This window comes from Lathamus discolor, chromosome 6 (assembly GCF_037157495.1).
Source record: "Lathamus discolor isolate bLatDis1 chromosome 6, bLatDis1.hap1, whole genome shotgun sequence".
Taxonomy (NCBI): Eukaryota; Metazoa; Chordata; class Aves; order Psittaciformes; family Psittacidae; genus Lathamus; species Lathamus discolor.
In genome coordinates this window covers 6,718,711-6,736,825 of record NC_088889.1, presented here as the reverse complement: position 1 = coordinate 6,736,825, position 18,115 = coordinate 6,718,711, and the positions used below count along the sequence as shown (strand labels likewise).

Below are 18,115 nucleotides of genomic sequence, written 5' to 3'. Positions count from 1 at the left end.
TGGAGGAAAGCAAATGCCACTCCTATCTTCAAGAAGGGCAAGAAGGAGGACATAGGGAGCCAAAAGCCAGTCAGCCTCACTTTGATCCCAGGAAGGTGATAGAACTAATCCTGGAAGCCACTTCTAGGCACATGAAGGAGGACACGAAAGTAATCGGGAGTGGTCAGTGTAGGTCCGCCAAAGGGAAGTGATGCTTGACCAACTTTGATACCCTTCTAGCATAGGTTGTCCTGACAGGTCGTAGAGTCACCATGTTTGGAGACTCTCAAAAGCCATCTGGAGACACTCAAAAGCTGTCTGGACATGTTCCTGGTAAACTGACTTTAGATGGCTCTGCTTGAGCAGGGTTTGGACAAGATGACCTCCAGAGATCCCTGTTAACCTCACTCATTCTGTGATTCATTGCAGCGTTGTGGTTTGATGTTTGTATTCTCAGAGGGTGCTCTTCTGTTGGCATTGAGCACTTTTCCTTGTAGTTGAGACTGGATTCAAAAAAGATAGAGTTGTGCCAAAACCAATACTGAGACTACTCATCTCATAAGCGTGCAGGTCACTAGAGTTCAAGCTGCGTATGGCTCTTAATTGCAGAATGACTTCCTTCGTCTCGGTTAAGCTTTCTACAAGCGTTTTTTTATTTATAGCATAAGCACTAGGAATTATTCTGTATTCAATTGAATGGTACTCTGATACTTAACAACTTCTTTCCATTGTCCTGTCTCTGTCATAGCTTTGTGCTTTTATTCTTTTTTTTAATTTACAGAAAGACTCTAAGGATGTATAATGTTCTTCACCGTATGTCAGATGAAGGATGGAAAATGGTAGACCTGACAAAGGGTTAAATGAGTTATGTGGACAGAGGGAGCACGAAACTATTAGCCTAAATGCCTGAGGCATGTAATTGTTGAAGGTCTGAATGTGTAACAGAATTCTGATTATTGGTTGGCAATTTTTGCAATTATGGCTAGCTCTTGTTGAAATAATGCTTGATAAATACATTAACATGTAATAGGATGTGATTTTCCTATGCTTTTGTCATCAGCTGTAATAGCTGTAAAGGAATTTTTATGCTAGGTTAGACCTATTTGCTATACGTAAGTAAATTGTGTGAGAGCTAGTGACAGCTTTGCAAAAAGTAGGGAACTGGTAGGTAGTGCTACAGCATTTCTACAGGAATGATATAGAATCTTGTTCAAGTAAGTAGAATGATTGAAATTAAATTTTTAAATGAAGGTGTTTCATTAATTTACCGAAAGATGTAATTGCAGAGTTTCCTGTGTGTTCACTTGGAAAAGTTGTTTTGTTTTTGAGGGAGTTTTAACTGAATTATCAGGTTTAAGTGCATGTGCGTTTATGCTGAATTCCTGCAATTAACTTGCAGTCAGTCCTTAAGGATAATATTCCTTTTATTTCTGGACTGTAATGTAGGCAGCTCGATATTTTGAGTTTCACCTGTCATTAAGATACATTTTTATCCAACTTTTTGGAAAAGATTAAATATAAATCCCTTTTACTTGCAGTTTTTGTTGATGTGATGTGTATTCAATCCCCCCCCCCCCCCAACTGATCTTTGCTTGGTCCTTCAATATAAAGTAAATTTTACTGTTTTTCCTAACTTTGTGGATCCCTCCTGTAGTACTTTCATATGGCAGAGTCCAAGTTTGCTCTTGGTTAAATAACGTCTTGCTTTTTGAGGCAGAGAGCCCTTTCCTTCAAGTAGAGATTAGTGGAAGAATTACGTGTTTTAGAAGACAACCATAAAATTGGCTATGGTACAATGTAGTAAAGATTTTCAGGTATTGTCAAGTCATGCCATGTTGGTTAAGGCATCCATTTGATATTTGAATGTGTTTTGCTAGAGACTCTTTAGAAAAATAAAATGATTCATCTCAATGGCTTTTTGTTTTTATGGGTTCATGACTAAATTTTTATGTTTCTAAAAATTGGAGCTTCTCTAGAGCTATGGTTTAGTGTCCCATCAGGAATGTTAACCAAGGCATCAATGACAAGGCTCTTTTTGACAATCAGTGTGAAAAGTAGTGAGCAAAATTGTACCTTGTTAATTTCAGAGTTCTATCTCCAGAGTGCATACAGATTCTGAACAGCCCTCCTGTCTGTCTTAAAGTGTATATAACTAATGTAAACACAGAAATGGCTTTCATAGTCTTTAAATATTGATTGAAATACATTTCTCATGGCACTGGTGTGAAATGTTGCAATATGCTTATGCTGTGTCAGACAGCGAAGGAGCATCCTGGGAGTTCCTGAAGATTATTGCTTCCTGCTGAGAAGTTAGTAAATAGTGGGTGTAATTCAGTGGCACCTGCAGTCAAACAGTACATTTTTTCGTTTATTGAGGAGGTTTCCATTGATCTGACTTCTAGGACAGCAAAGAACTGCATTTCTACTTAATGTTTCCCTCTGTCATTCTTGTTATTCAAGTACTTCTCGAAGTCATAACCAAACAGGGAATCTTTAGATTGATGACCTTTGTTAGTGGCTTTTCTCCTGAAGTCTCTTAAATGTGTAGTATTGTTGCTGAAATGGCTTACCTTCTCTGGCAGCAACCACAAGGAGATTGATCATTTCTTTATCTGGCTTCAGCATGTTGTATCAAAAGAGGTGATGGCTCTAACTGTGCTTTTTGACATCGTAAGTGCTTTGGAATGGAAGCATAGAGGATGCTCCTTTGGACAGTTCTTTTATTGGTTATTGCTTGAAAGTGTTGCATCACCTGGTATCTAGAACAAAGAGCACTTAGATTATGGATTTAAAAAAAAGTATATGTTATAACAAATGTGATTATAGAGAAACAAGTGCTGAGAACTCTGGATTCCCATCTGAGAATTCTTCAGCTGTGTTTGGATGTGGTGTGTGAAGATTTACTGTTATTTTGAAGGTGGATAGTCCCAGGTGTGTACAGTAAGCATGTACTAACGTTACAACACGCTCACCCTTCCATCCCCCAAATACAGTGTGAGAGTATTTAAGAATAGTAAGTGTAAATACTTTCCGGGGTGTATTGGTAGCCTATATATTAGTGTGACATATTTCTGATGGAATACGGTATATCAAAATGGAATATTGTCAAGCTGTGATTTCTAATGGCATTAATACTATTGCAGGGGTTTGTCTTCCCTAAGCTGCACTTATTACATATGTGTATTTGGTGACAGTTGCTCAGGCAGAATGTGTAGCGTGTAGAGCAAATGTATTTGGAAGGAAGAGTCATGAGTTCTTGAGGGTGCAGTTGGAGTCTCAATGAAACATTTTGTGCCTCGGCTATCTTTTATCTTGCTTGTTTTCATCTTTAGTCTTTCTATTTCCTGATGGAGATGTATGAAGTGTAGTGACAAGTTTTTTCTTCTTTATCTAGTAGGCTCATTAATGAGTTCAGCAATGGCTGATGTCAAACTGTATCTGGGTAGAACTATGCATATTGTGAAAGCTACTACAAAACGTGCTTTTCCATCAGGCTTCAGGTTACATCTCAATGTTTTTTGGCATTGTCTCAGTATCTTTTCTTTCATGCTTCCTGGAGTTCTTCCATATACTGCATTTTCCCTTCCTACTGTACTCTTACTGGGATCAGGATTTAGCAGAAAACTCAATTTCACAATTCTGTATCCCTTTGTGTTTGAGCACTGCCATGTCATCTTGGCATGTCGTCTGTCAGCACCTCTTTACTGGTGTGGGAAAGGGTGATCTATGGCTAAGTGAAGAAGTGAATATACAAAACTATATAATTATGCTAGATTATATTTAATACTGTGGTCACGTAAGGTAGCTTGTACCATAATTCAAGTGTAGGGAAACCTGAATTAGTACCGATATGCACATGTTTTGAGAATGAATGAAGAACTCTCAGTTGTGGAGCCTTTAACCCACAGTAAATGCATTTCAGTGAGTCTGTTTGCTTTATTTCATACTTTATAGATGGAAAGAGATAAAAAGAGGAAATTCAGCTTGATTAAACTCAACATATAACTTTTAAAAAGGATATTTGCTTTTCATGTCTGCGTAGAGAAGAACATATGTATAATTTTCTAAAAATTTCCTTCATAAATTAAGCATCAGAGGAATACGAGAGGGATGCACGATTGCCTAATGGATAGTAAAAGAGGGAGATAGGAAAATAACAGAACCACTTCAGGAGGAACCTTCATGCATACATTAAGAGATAGTCTCTTCTTAATATCATGCTATTTCAGTCTTTTTGTGGTGAAGCATGCTCAAGGAAAATGTGTCAAAAACGTGTGTGAGCAACTTAAAAGACCTGAAATCTCAATTGAAATGGACCATAGTATTTGCACGTGCTTTTCCCCTGACATTTAGGCTCTGTAACGCTTGGTGTGTAGTATTGAGGAGTACTTTTGAAGGCATTTTGTGGTCTACTGAAATATACAAATTGCATGGTTTTTGTGTAATATTAATGCTAATGGAATTATGTTCAATACACGTTTTCAGCTTCCTTCATTATCAGGCATTATCCGCCTAAAAGACAAATTTCTTAAAGGTCTTTCAGATTTTTCTCATTGAAAATCTCTGACCACTTCTTTGATCTTAATTGCTGGAATCTCAGCTTCGATAGCCTTTTTGGCCTTTGTTTGAAGATCTAGCTTTAATTAGCCTGTGTCTGACAAACATGAAGCTGCAATGCTGTCTTGCCTCAAGGGAAGCAGTGTTGTGTTTTCCTTCTTTTTCCAGCTTCCTGGATGCTGAATGCTGCTTGCATCTGCTCACAGCCTTCCCACGGAGCAGCAATGGCAGCAGTATGAAACTGATACCATCTTTGAAATCTTCACAGCTGCTGGTCTGCTTCTGAATCACAGCGGTGAAGTTGACCACAGTCTTATTAGTGTCACCTTACTGCTATTTGACCAATCAGTTAATAAAAGCAGAGTCACTCAAGCTGTTTTGAGGATAGACTTTGCAATAGAGTGCTATGAATTGTACTGGTTCTTGTTTGGAAAAGCTTAAAATGAAAGACGAAATTATGTATGAATTCCTAGTATAATTTCCATAGCAATATCAAACTGTGTGCTCACTGTGGGCAGCTTCAGAGAACTTACCTTTTCAAGAAAGAAGGGAAAACAGAGGAAGGAGCAGGGTAGGCATCAAAAACACAATAGAAGATGCTGTTTCTTTCTTTTAATCTGCTACTACATGAATTGTTTCAATTAATACATACAGGGTTCTTAGTAATTCTGTTGGTGATGGTATTTCTTGTGTATGTTCACTTTTCTTTCAATATAAGTTTTGCTGACTTTAAAGGATTGAGTAATTTTATTTGTAGGGTTAGCAGGTATGTGTAGTGGGTAGTAAGGTGTATAGTTTAAAATTCTTTATCTCTTTTATATCTGAAGTTTGATAGGCTGAATTAAATCCCACAGTTTAAAATAATCCCTCATAATTTCTAGGAAGACCTTCTAGCTTTTTAATGTAAATTTGAACGAGAAACAAAGCACTTTTTGTTTTGGCTTATAGCCATGTTCCTTTTTGTTGTGTTTTCAACATCACAATTGTTTTTCAGTGACATGCATGGTACTGTTTCTCTTCTGTGAAGCTTGCGGATTTAGATCTTCTTTCACTGGGACTGTCAGACATTGTATTCATAGCCTTGTCTTTGGATAGGATAGGCTTTCTCTTTTGAACTAATTACTGTAACCCGTAACAAATAATCATGTAGCTGTACAGCGCAAACTATTTCCTTCCTCAGATTCAAACAGGTTTGTTTCCTGCTGAGTTTCTTGACGTTATTTCAAGAGAGTAAGTTTTGCCAGCATTTCAGCCTTTATTTCTCCTTCATGTTGTCTATATTCTCACTTAACAACATTCTTAACTGGGCTTTCCTGACAGCTTTTTTCAGTCTTTTCTTTCAGTACCCTGTTTCTCTCTGAAGAGAGTTTTCTCTCTGTGTGATCTCCTTGTCTCTAAATTTCCTCATTCTTTTGGTTAAATTTCTAAAGATGGTTACTACTTCCCCCTTTTCTTAGTTTTGTATACTTTGCCAGACTTTATCTGCACTTAGTTTTTGTTTCCTTAAGATGGTTTGAGTTCAAATCCCTTTTGGCTGCATCAGTGCTAATGAAGTGGACCATTGTCTGGTATTGAGGACAGCTGACGTTTTCCTTTCTGTTGATCACACAGCCTTCAACAGAGGTAGCTGCATGCACAGTACCATTCCAAAGTTTTTCAGGCTTATGTGATAATCCTCAGCCTGTTCTCAGAGGCTGGAAGAGTGCAGTTGGCCTTTATCAAAAGTAGTTTAGAGCTTATTCTAACATGATGATTGCATTTCAGTGTCTAGGAAAGTTTCAGGTGTTGGTATATTGATGTATATGATGTTCTAAGTTAACTTTCGTAAAGCCAATAGTCAAGCCAGTTACTAACTGGAGGTTAACTCAGTTATATTTGTGAACTGCTTCCTGAAAGGCCTATCCTGTGCATCATTAATATGCATACTAACACTTGTGCTTTGAATGATTCTGCTGGCTGTGTATGAAAAAACCCGCAACTCATAACCCAAACCAAAAGAACCAAAAATAAACAACCAGCCTCTCTCATCGGTCTCTTCAGGTCCTCATCCACTTGAATTTTCTTGTTGGTAATTTATAGGGTATCTGCACTTTCTTTTGCACTGTAACTTTCTCATTTTAATATTATGTGGAGTGTTTGGCTTCTGTTGCATCCTGGATCTCAGAACAAGTATACAAACCTTAGATACTAAGATTTCCTGCTCTACCATCTGTATCTGTCCTTCCTGAGCCAAGTATACCCTCTAACTTTATGTAGTACACGAGTAAATAATGCTAAATACGTTGTGTCAGTTAAGTCATATTTTTGTTTGCTTTCTGAGATTTCCAGCTACTTTTGTTTTATTCCCCATAGTTTTTATATTGATCTCTGTTAGTTTACAGAGATTAAGCAAGCTCTGAAGACAGTGTACTGTTTGCCACCTTTTTCTTCCTGTGACCCTTTGACTAACCACACTTGCCATTCATCACTTTGGAGCTGTGATCTGGATTGCCATTTGTACGTCTTGTTATTTTATTAAAGGGGACAGTCTTTGCCTTTAATTTGCTCACTGGTGATATGAGTGACAGCAGATTTTTAGCTTGCCAGGCTGGGAAGCACAGATGGCACTTCACATGGCTGAGAAGTAGTGGAACTCTGGGGAAAAGAAACGTAACATGTTTTCCTGGATTTAAGAGAGCTAAGAGAGGTGTAGTGCTTGCAGTGTTTTCCCAAATTTCCCCCAAGTTTGCTCTACACATCCAAGTGTGTACTGTATTAGCAGTGTCCCTGCAGCATACGTGAAACTTTGTGAAGTGAAAAATGTGGGGCTGGGGACACTGAACAGTAGTGACCTGTCTTCTGGGAATATTGGGATGTGTCAGCTAGGGTTGTGTTTTTTAAGCAATAGGGAAAAATGAGTCATCTGGTTGGGCCAATGTGCCTTGAAGGAGGGGAGTAGGGAAGAACTTGAGAACTGTGCAGTGTCACACTGGTTTACTACATACCTACCCCCTATCAAGAGAATAGGTTGAAAATGTGTTTAGATGTTATTTAATAATTTAATTCTTAGGCTGGCCCTTTAATATACCCATTATGTGTGAGAATTTCAGTATCATGAAGGGACTTTTTACCTTATAGTAACCGGTTTATGTTTTTGTTCTGGTAAGGATAATGATACTGAGTTTTGCTTCTAATTATTATTTGTGCTATTAAAAATGGTGTACTCTTAGAATGAGGTCAAAGTGGCAAAGTTCTACCTGATAAAGAAAAACAAGCATAAGGAAATCTCTCTTGGGCTTGTTTTGAGGAATTTTGAGAAATAATGCTTCCAAATCTGTATCTTGTTTGATTAACGTAGAATTTCATTGGATGATTGTATGTTCTCAAACCTTTGGTAGTCGAAGCTTGTTTGAAGGGGAACCTTCTCTACAAAGTTGAACTGCAGAAAGAATCCTGTGCATTTCACTGCAAACCAGCTAATTCCTGAGAGCCTGTCTTCTGTGTGCAGTAGAAGTTAGATGATTTGGCTTTGATCCTTTTATATTATGAATTAAGTATATGCCAGCTTTTCTTTAACTCTTAGCAGAAAGGGATCTTCAAGTAAGGAAGATGATCTTTATATATATCTTTATATAAGATCTTTTATATCTATTTATGGTTATAAATAAATAGAGTATATACAGATTATCATATATATCTTTTAAAATATATGTATTGAAAAGGTTACCTTTCCCTGGGATGTTCTTTTTCTTCCGGATTTGTTAAGGAAACTTGCTTAGTATCAGCAACTAACCAAGATGCTAGACATATGAATTGATGGGTATAATGGAGACGAAGCTCAGTTTTGAAGCTAAATTAACTGTTTCTTCATTAGTAAACCACATTCTCTCTTGTCTTAAAAGCAGAAAGCACGTGTTCTGAGCTTCACTTGGCTTACAGAAGGGGTGATTTTTCATTTGTTTTTCTTTGCCAGACATGAAAAAACATTCAGTGTAACATTGTAGCCGAATTTGTTGTTTGTTTGAAGTGGTTTTGTTGTTTAAATTATTTTCTCATAATATTTGCTTTAACATAGGTTCAGTCACTTCTCTGCCAGCTAGTGGAAACCTTAGAACCAGGGCTGAAATAAGCAAGTGACTTTGCTAAAGAGCTGGTCTATGTGCTTCTGAAATTGCTGATACTAGAGAGGGCAGGATTATCGTCCTTAGAGGATGATTTAGGTGTTTGGAGTATTAGGAAATGATTTAAGTTTAATTAAAAAAATAATAATTGAAAATTCACATACATGACTGCTGATGAGAAATCTAGGCTGGTATAAAACAGTTAGAGGTAGCCAGTTGCATGATTCTGATCTGTTTTCTTGACAGATGATATGGGTTTGGAAGAGTAACATGATTCTAAGACACACCAGCTGGTTTCTAGCTTTTAAAAAAGATTGTTAGGACCAGCCAATAAAGCATTGGTTGATTTACATTTAGGATGGTACGTAGCTCTGATCACAGTTACACTCAGAAAAGATGGAGTCATTTGGAAATGAAAAGACTGTTAGTGTGATTATGCTGAAGCTGAGCTTTCCTTTTTAAAGGAGAATGGAAGAACTCCACAAGTAAAGCCTAGGAAGAAATAAGAATAGTCTTTATTGGGTGTGAGTGCATGTATGGGAGAGAAGCAACTGAAAATAAATACATCTGAGGGGTAAACTTAGTAACAGATCTTGTTTGAAAATCAGAGGGTGAGGTCTAGTTTTACAAAATCAGTAATGGAGAGAGAAACTTGGTGGTTCAAGATAATGCTGTATGTATTTATGGAAAAAAACTATGTAAGATTGTAAGGTTGATTGTGGAATCAAAAATTAAAAATGAGACATATAAAAATAAAGCATATGAGATTTCTCAGTGATGGAATGACAGAAATCTCTGAGAAATAGGATAAAGCAGCCAAGAAAACATTTGGTTGTTGTTTTTCATAAAGTTTCCAATTTTACAAATTCTGCTCTTCATGACTATCACTCGTACTATGTAAAGATCAGAAGGGAATCTTTATTTACTTATTTTATCTTCTTGGTGCATAGTTTTATCTTTGGATGCAGAGGCAATTTGCCATGGACTAAATGTGGGATTTTCAGTGAGGTGTCTGATTCTTCCTGTGGCATTGGGAAGGTAAACCTGTGCTGCCGTATAGGTCTAGCGTCTGCACAAAGTGAAATCAGTTTGCCCCAGTGAAATGGGGAAGTGTGTCATATCCTCCAAACATATTCCTGAGCTTATGTAGGCATATTTATCTTACTCTTCTGTAGTTGCAGGCACTTAGTGTCACTGGCACCCTTGAATTCTGTTTTCTTGCTATTGTACAGTCAAGTTTTGCATCTTTTTAAAACTCAAATTACATCAAAAGTGTTGATGAAATGTATTTGGACTTTGTTTTGAATGGGTTCTTGTAATGGAGGAGACTGGATTAAACACTTCAGGTGATATTGAACCCTTTATAAGGATATATTTTTAATAAATAGATTAATTTTTCTAAAAATAGAAGGTAATGACTAGTCCCATGTACATGCAGCATTTCAATGTCAGGATTTGGCATATAACTAAAATTTCCTATCTGCAAAGTTACTTCATGATCTTCATCTCCAAAAAGATCATTGCAATAGGGCAGACTTACCTGAAAGGCACCATTGTCTAGTTAGTGATATTTGTAAATACTGTTGAGGTGACTGAAAAACAAATACAAAGATTTTCTTAAATAGTTGTGTCTTTAAATAGAATTCCATTTTCAGGGATATATTAACAATATTAGGCTGGAGAATTGTAAGCTTTTTGGCAGTTGAATGACTTGGAGTAGGTTGATTTTGTAGACAGTCACTTTACATTAGTTGTGATCTTAAAACAAAGGGCTTTTTTTCCTCTTAATAATAGTTGTAGGGATGGAAAAGAAAAATTACTGGTTGCCTACATCTTAATTTCAGTACAGAATTTATACCTTCTTTGTGAGTTACTGTGAACAGACTATGGAAGACATTCTAAAACCAATGCATAGTTGGTTGCAAAACAAGCAACTGGAACTCAGATTAATATTTCATTGTCATACAGGTAGCATCCGTTAAGTGGAACTTCAAATGACTTGGCCAGGCTTGGCTGGACTGTTTTATATTAAACTAACTCAATATACTTCATTGTTTTGTAATGATTATTATTTTTGTTAATCATATGTGTTGTGGACAAATTTTCTTGGAGCAGAAGTAGAAACTACACTGGAGCTTTGTTTATTTCCCTCTCTACGTTGTCAATGGCTGTTAAGTAGCTGCTTCACTCTAATGGTATGTTAGTGTGGGGAAAAAAGACCCAAATTATGCTTTCTTTCTATTGTTCTGTGTTTTTATATATTTTAGGTTAACTAAGTGTGAAATTTTGGGGAGCTTTTTGTAAGGCAGGGTGAATTGCCCTGTCTGGTAGGACTCTGGCCTTTTGGTACTGCCTGTAATGCCTGTACTTGCCTCAAGCTAAATCAACTTGTAAATTTTGTAGTAGTTCTTTTCATTACGTGAAATATAAACATGTCCCCTTCATGTTTACTGTGAGCCAACCTGTCTAAAACTGCTTTTCCATACATACGGCTCACATAATACGCTCTTTTCTACCTGTGATTGGGGTTGTAGATATGAACTTGTAAGTTGATAGAGCATAATGTTTCATATAAAATTAAAAGTACACATCATTCCAGACTGTGCTTTAATAGGTTCACTGTAGGCCTATCTCTTGGAAAGGTGGACTCCATATTCAGTTTTGCTTGGCTTCCTGACTCACCTTCAGCTGGTACTTTCATCTCCCCGTTTCTGTGAAATGGGTAGTGTAATGGATTTGATGAAAGGTACAATAAAATAACTAGAGTTTTTGAACAGCTAACACTTTGTTGTTATTTTTTATACACGGGGTAACAGTGCTGTATTTTTTCTTTTTTGTTTGGATTTCTGAAATCCTTCATCACAGGGAAGCCTATCTCCTTTTTATTGAGTGCCACCTTAGCTGATGTATAACTGAGCTATCAATCTCAAATGGAATTGAAAACAGGCTATCTCACTATTTCCTCCAGGCATTCCATTTTTGGAAGTTTATGGGCTCTGACCTTGTAGGTGCTGATTATTTTGAATAATTTATTACATGAAAAAGAAAATAAAAAAATCCAGTCTTTTTTTTTAATTATTTTTTATTTATTTTTGTCACTTCTGCTGCTTTTGAGATTTTTAGAGTTGCCAGTTCGCCTTGTTCATTTCACAGTGCAGCTGCTGAAGCTTCTCTTTTGGCAGAATTCTTATTGTAGTAAAAGACAATTATCTGACGCATTTATCATTTTCTCTTCACTCCCATTCCTGGTACTATTGTTGCTTTAATTTGTTTCATATTTATTTTCCTTCCCCAGTTTTATCCCTTTCCTTGAAGTCAGGTTCACAAATTAGCTTTTTCAGCATCCAATTTATTGCTGTTGCAGAGTCTGATAGGTACAGCTTTGATTGCTTTTCTGTTACATGGCCAAGAGTGAACACTTTGTTCAGTGGCATGCAGCCATTCTGAATTAGTGAGACCACTGTTATAAAATGATGTAGTAACTCCATGCCATGATAATCCAAAAGTAAGATTTTGTTTAAAACTACCTACTGTGTTATGGTCTACTAAGTTTGTTATGTGTAAGCATAAACAAGTGGTACAAAACAACATTTGCTTACATCTGTTTTAAAGGCCGAGTGTATTCTTTTCCATGTGGCAACTATTTCAGTTTGAGGAGTTTACTGTTTTAATTTTGGGCATCTGGTTTTAGGATCTTATTTTTCTCAGTGTTTTTTTGTCCTAAAGCCTGGCTATATATATCCCAAGAATGAATCCACTGCTTTTTTCCCCTCTCGCTTTCTTAATTTCTTTCACAGATGCCTTGGGGGTCTATACTTAACCTTTGTTGGGCTTTTTTTGGCAATGAAGCAAACAATTTCTGTTTTTTTTTTGAACTTCAGTATAAATAGAGGTTGTTTATATGTATAAATTTCTGCTTTCATAAGAGTTTTGCTACAAGTCATCAAATCATAAATGTTAAAATTCTTCTCTTTTTATGAGTGCTTGCATGCATCTCTTGAAAGCTGCATGTAATTGTCAAAGGATGAAAACACAGATAAAAGTAAAAAAGGATGAAAACTAATGATCCTCTTTTCCTCTTCTACTTTCAGAGAATTACCTAGGCTTCAAAATGAAAGTGAGGAAGAAGAGCTCCCCAGAGCATTAATTTGAACAATAACTATTGCTGGTAAGTAAGTACTTCTGTTTGTTTGTGATGTTGCCTCCACTTGGACAAAAACTAGATGTGCACAAACTAGATGAAGACCTGTGCTACTTAAACAGCAACTGAAAACTGCCCTTCTGTTGATAAATCCATGTCTGCTGCAAGAAGCAAACTTTGCAAAAGAGAGGTCAGGTCTTTTGCTTTTATGCCAGATCGCTGACAAAATTGGGTCAGACACCTATTTCATCTTTCTTTTCTCCTTATGCCCATTTCTCTCCCTTCTCCTCTTTGCTTCTCACCTCTAAAAAGATAAATTCTTTGACAGGTTCATTATGTATCCTCTGTCTTACGTACAAAGTCCTTATTCTTTGGCAGTATTTTGGGCCCTTTCATCTCTATGGCAGACACTACATGTATTTTTTAAAGATCACGAGTACTGTAGAAGTTGGGCACAGGCCCTATTCTATGAAGTTTATCTGAGAGTTATAAGTAACTAAGCTGTTGTGGCTGTAAACCCTTGTGTGCTCTGGGATATTCTAGGTCCAGTGCTAGCTTTTCTCAAATGGTGATGCATATTAAAACCTTAATACTGCAGATTCTTACGTTTTTGAAGGTCTAAGCAAGTACCATAATACTTATTTAAATAAATAAATGTATCATAAAAAATAAATCATAGAAGAATAGTAACTTTCTTCTTTTTGAGAATTTGATTAAAGAATTGAAGTGAACTTCACTGAAACATGAATTCAGATGTGAACATGGAAACCAAGCATGTTACGAAGTTATTCTTTTTACATGCAACTGTAGAAAAAGACTATTAGGAACAGTATCATTGGTTGTGGTATAGATAAGAAGGTTGTGAAAGTTTCTTGAATTAGACTAACAGTTCAAGCAAATTTGTTGCAGATGGGATGGTTTTACTGTTCACCCAACTGCAGTAATGGTTGTCAAGTTGTAGACATCTAGAGTACTCTCAATTATTATGACTTATTTATACAGTTACAACTCTTGAAGTACTTCTTCAGCTTAAGAATTTAATGAATAGTTTAATATAAAAAAGTAAAAGTGGGATTTCAAATTATGTGCTGAGGACTTCATGGCCAGGACAAAACAAAGAATAAGGTGGTAGCTTTCCAAACATCCAGTTTCTACTCAGTTTTCTTGAAACTGTGTTGGCTGTTCTAACTGCTTACTGCTACTGAAAGAGGTTGTTTCCATTTCCTGAGCCCTGTTCTCTCCCTTATCTGATTCCTGCTGAAACCAGTTAACTGTTTTATCTCACAAATCCAGCAAAAAGGTGGTTAGTTTTGTTTCTTGGTTTGTGGGTTGAATCAGCTAAGATAATTGTGCAGAAAAGTGTTAAAGTGGTGCAAAGGAAGAAATGAGAATCTGAAGGCAGGAGCAAAGAGTGGGGAAACAGCAGCCAGGCAGTGGATCAGTCCATCAGTTTGTGGTTAACACTTGTGTTACCACAGTGTTAGACTGGAAATAGATGATTTGGCTTTGAAGAAGAACAGATTTGGTTTTCTGTGAGAGGTATAGACAAGAACTGGCTAATCTTGCCCACAGCCCTCCCAGCCACCCTTGCTGTTAGTTAGAGAGACCTGTTGCTACAGGATATAAACAATGATTCAGAGGGAAAAAATTCTAGCAGATAACTAGAAAATCTGTAATAATCTTCCTATCCACCCTCTGCCAAGCCCCATGTGAAATACCTGTGTGCTTCAGGCCCTGGGAATGAATGATCAGTATGTATGAAGAACTTGCATGACTTGTCTAAACCTCACTTCTTCCCAGAATTGTCTGGTTGAACTGTGAGCCCGGATGCATGCAAATAGGCTTGTTTATACTTAATGTTTATACTTCATTTTGGACTGTGTTCACACTACCTTGATTTGTCAGTAAGCTGTGGTGATGGTTGGGTCTGTCGTAGAGATGCAGTCCTTCCTTTAGCAAGGGCAGATCACAATGGTTAAGAACTGCACGAAACCTCTTTTTGCCTTTTCTGTTCAATTTGTGCAGGAGGATCGTTAAGAGGATTTGTGCAGAGGATAAACTGCAGTGTCTGGAACAGTACTTAAGCCAGTGGTTTTCTATGCATTGAATCATAGAATCATAGAATAGTTAGGTTTGGAAAGGACCTCAAGATCATCCAGTTCCAACCCCCCTGCCATGGGCAGGGACACCTCACACTAAACCATCCCACCCAAGACTTCATCCAACCTGGCCTTGAACACTGCCAGGGATGGAGCACTCACAACCTCCCTGGGCAAACCATTCCAGTGCCTCACCACCCTTACAGGAAAGAATTTCCTCCTTATATCCAATCTAAACTTCCCCTGTTTAAGTTTGAACCCGTTACCCCTTGTCCTGTCACTACAGTCCCTGACAAAGAGTCCCTCCCCAGCATCCCTATAGGCCCCCTTCAGGTACTGGAAGGCTGCTATGAGGTCTCCATGCAGCCTTCTCTTCTCCAGGCTGAACAGCCCCAACTTTCTCGGCCTATCTTCATACGGGAGGTGCTCCAGTCCCCTGATCATCCTCGTGGCCTCCTCTGGACTTGTTCCAGCAGTTCCATGTCCTTTTTATGTTGAGGGCACCAGAACTGCACACAATGCTCCAGGTGAGGTCTCACAAGAGCAGAGTAGAGGGGCAGGATCACCTCTTTCGACCTGCTGGTCACAACTCCTAAAGGAGATTGAGCAGTGGAGGTAAGGTGATTGGAGCTTACTATCTAGGTAAGATCTAGGTAGTGCTCATAGGTTGAGGGAAGTAACTAAGTAATAGAGAGGATGTGATACCTTTTGCGTATTACTGTGTTATGCAGTCTATGGATTGTGTTGGATTCCTGCTTCCTGTCAGATTGCATAACAAACTGTGTTCAGAACTATTTTCTGCTATGAGAGTCCAGCTAGGAAAACTTCTGTTTATTTCATTTACCTGTTTAATATTTTTCTTGATACTTCTCACTTGTAAAAACATTCCCATGGTAGTCTATACCTCTTTCTTTTTCTTCCCAATCATATTTTACACTTGATCTAATACATTCCATCTATGGACTACAGTTTTGTAATTTATTAAAAAGAAGGATCAACAATTACATTCTAAACTACTTTCTTATCCTTTCTTGAATATACTGCAAGTTATATTTGTATGAGGTAGGCTTTTGACGATAATTATCTCTTCAAAAAGCCTTTATATTGTGAGTTTTAAGGTTTGTTGTTAAGGGTACCTGAGATCTTGGATAGGTTTTATGTATTTCTACATATCTGAATAGATCAACATATGATTCCTGATGGAAAAGGAACATATCTTTTCAGAAGGGTGTGTTGCTGATTTAGTCCTGTCCTTTTTATCATTACCCATTAGCCATCCTTCTGTGTTTCTGCAGCACCTACTGTGTTTCTTGCTTACTACTTTCCGCCACATCTGAGGATCAACAAAATCTGTTTCTTGCTCTAACATTCAGCTTCAATTCACTATTTTATTCTGGCAGTCATTTAGCTTGGATTCTTGTTTAAAAGCTGGCTTACTGCTAGGCTGGCTTTCTGAAATGTGTTCTTTTTTAAAAGTGCGTTCTATATAAGTCAGTTCTGATGCAGCAGCACAAACAGCAGTCTTTCATGTCTTTTTCCTCCTTAAGAAAAGAGATTACTAATGTATCCATTGACTTGCATGTTTACTGCAGTGAAAAATGGTAGCAGCTACGAGACTGCAGGGACACTGGAAGATTGGATTAGAATTTAACATGAACCAACAAATTAGAATGATCTATGAAAAATGGGATACAAGTCACTAAGGGCAAGTTTAAAATACTGCTTTTAAATTAAAGAAAAAAGGCAAATACAGAAGAAGGAATGGCTGGGAGTTCTGAAGTAAAAGATTGAGAGTTAAGAGCTGACCTTAAGACAACAGCATCATACAGAGAAAAACGTTCTAAAAATGTAACATCACTGCGGGATAAATAAATGGAAGCACTGCCATAAAACACTGTGTAAATCCCTCTGCTCGGTTTAGGGTAGAAATTAAGTCAATGAGCTCATTGTGTCAGGTTTGGAGCCGTGCACTTAATATGTGAGCACAAAATTTCAGTTACCTTTACCAAGCAGGAGACTCCAGAAGGCAGTAGTACTGATGATGAGCACACTGGATCCAAGACCTACGAGGAGAGGTTGAAAAAGTCAAGGCTAATTTAATAAAGAGAGTATGTGCTGCTGCTAGAGGTCTTTTGGAACACCACAAACCTAATAAGCTTATGTTTTTACTGGTGGAGATTGATGCAGTGTGGCTAGTGAAACTCTGCAATAGACTGGGAAGAGCAGAAGTCTCTGGAAGTTCCAGAAATGTCGTAAGACACACAAGTATGTGTGATCTCATCTTAGAGGAGAGGTGTGGTCTAATAAACTTCTGATAACCTTATTACATTTTATGATTTAATGTCTAGTTTGTAGTTGGGTTTTTTCCTTCCTCCCCCACTCTGCATTGGCCCTCTCTTGTGTGTGGAGCATGAAGGGAACAGCTTTTTGCAGATGATGCTCAGAAACAGCATAGAATCTCTTTCTGCATATTACAGTAAGTTTATTATTTTTACAAGTTTTTAGCTGAAATATTTTTTCCAGTTGACCAAATTACTGTTGATGTTGAATACACCTAATTTTAAGCTTAAATAGTCCAAATGTAAGAGAAGGCTGCTTGGAGACCTCATAGCACCTTTCCAGTATCTGAAGGGCAGCTATAAGGATGCTAGGGAACGACTCTTCATTAGGGACTGAAGTGATAGGACCAAGGAGTAACGGGTTAAAACTGAAACAGGGGAAGTTCAGGTTAGATATAAGGAGGAAGCTCTTTACTGTGAGGGTGATACAGCACTGGCTCAGGTTGCCCAAGGAAGTTGTGAATGCTCCGTCCCTGGCAGTGTTCAAGGCCAGGTTGGATGGAGTCTTGGGTGACATGGTTTAGTGCGAGGTGTCCCTGCCCAGAGGTTTGGAAGTAGATGATCTTAAGATCCTTTCCAACCGTAACTATTCTATGATTCTAAATCTAAAACAGTGGCTGTAAATCTGGCAGAATTAAAGATGGTAACCTGCTGGATATGATTTGGATATAAATTAGTACTATTTTTATAATCCCTTGAAAATCAAATTTCAGATGTCATTGATAATCTATTTTTAATGTCTGAGATTAGACTTTTAGACTGAGCTAAACCTAAGTGTTGACAAATTATTTAAGGAGACAATATCAGGGGAAATAGCCAGACAAGGTGTGTATTTTGTCTGGAATACGTTTCCTGCTTCACAAGTTCCTGCAGTTAAATAGGCAAGGAACTATGTCACAG

General features: G+C 37.5%; 1 protein-coding gene across 3 annotated transcripts in view; it reads left to right on the top strand.

Annotated features, from left to right (window-relative positions):
- Window positions 1–18,115, top strand: part of FUT8 (fucosyltransferase 8) — a 121,897-nt gene that overhangs the window by 11,384 nt on the left and 92,398 nt on the right. For all 3 annotated transcript variants that reach the window (XM_065683282.1, XM_065683280.1, XM_065683281.1), the window contains exon 2: window positions 12,728–12,804. The gene's annotated coding sequence lies outside the window, so the exon portion shown is untranslated. The remainder of the gene's footprint in view (window positions 1–12,727; window positions 12,805–18,115) is intronic.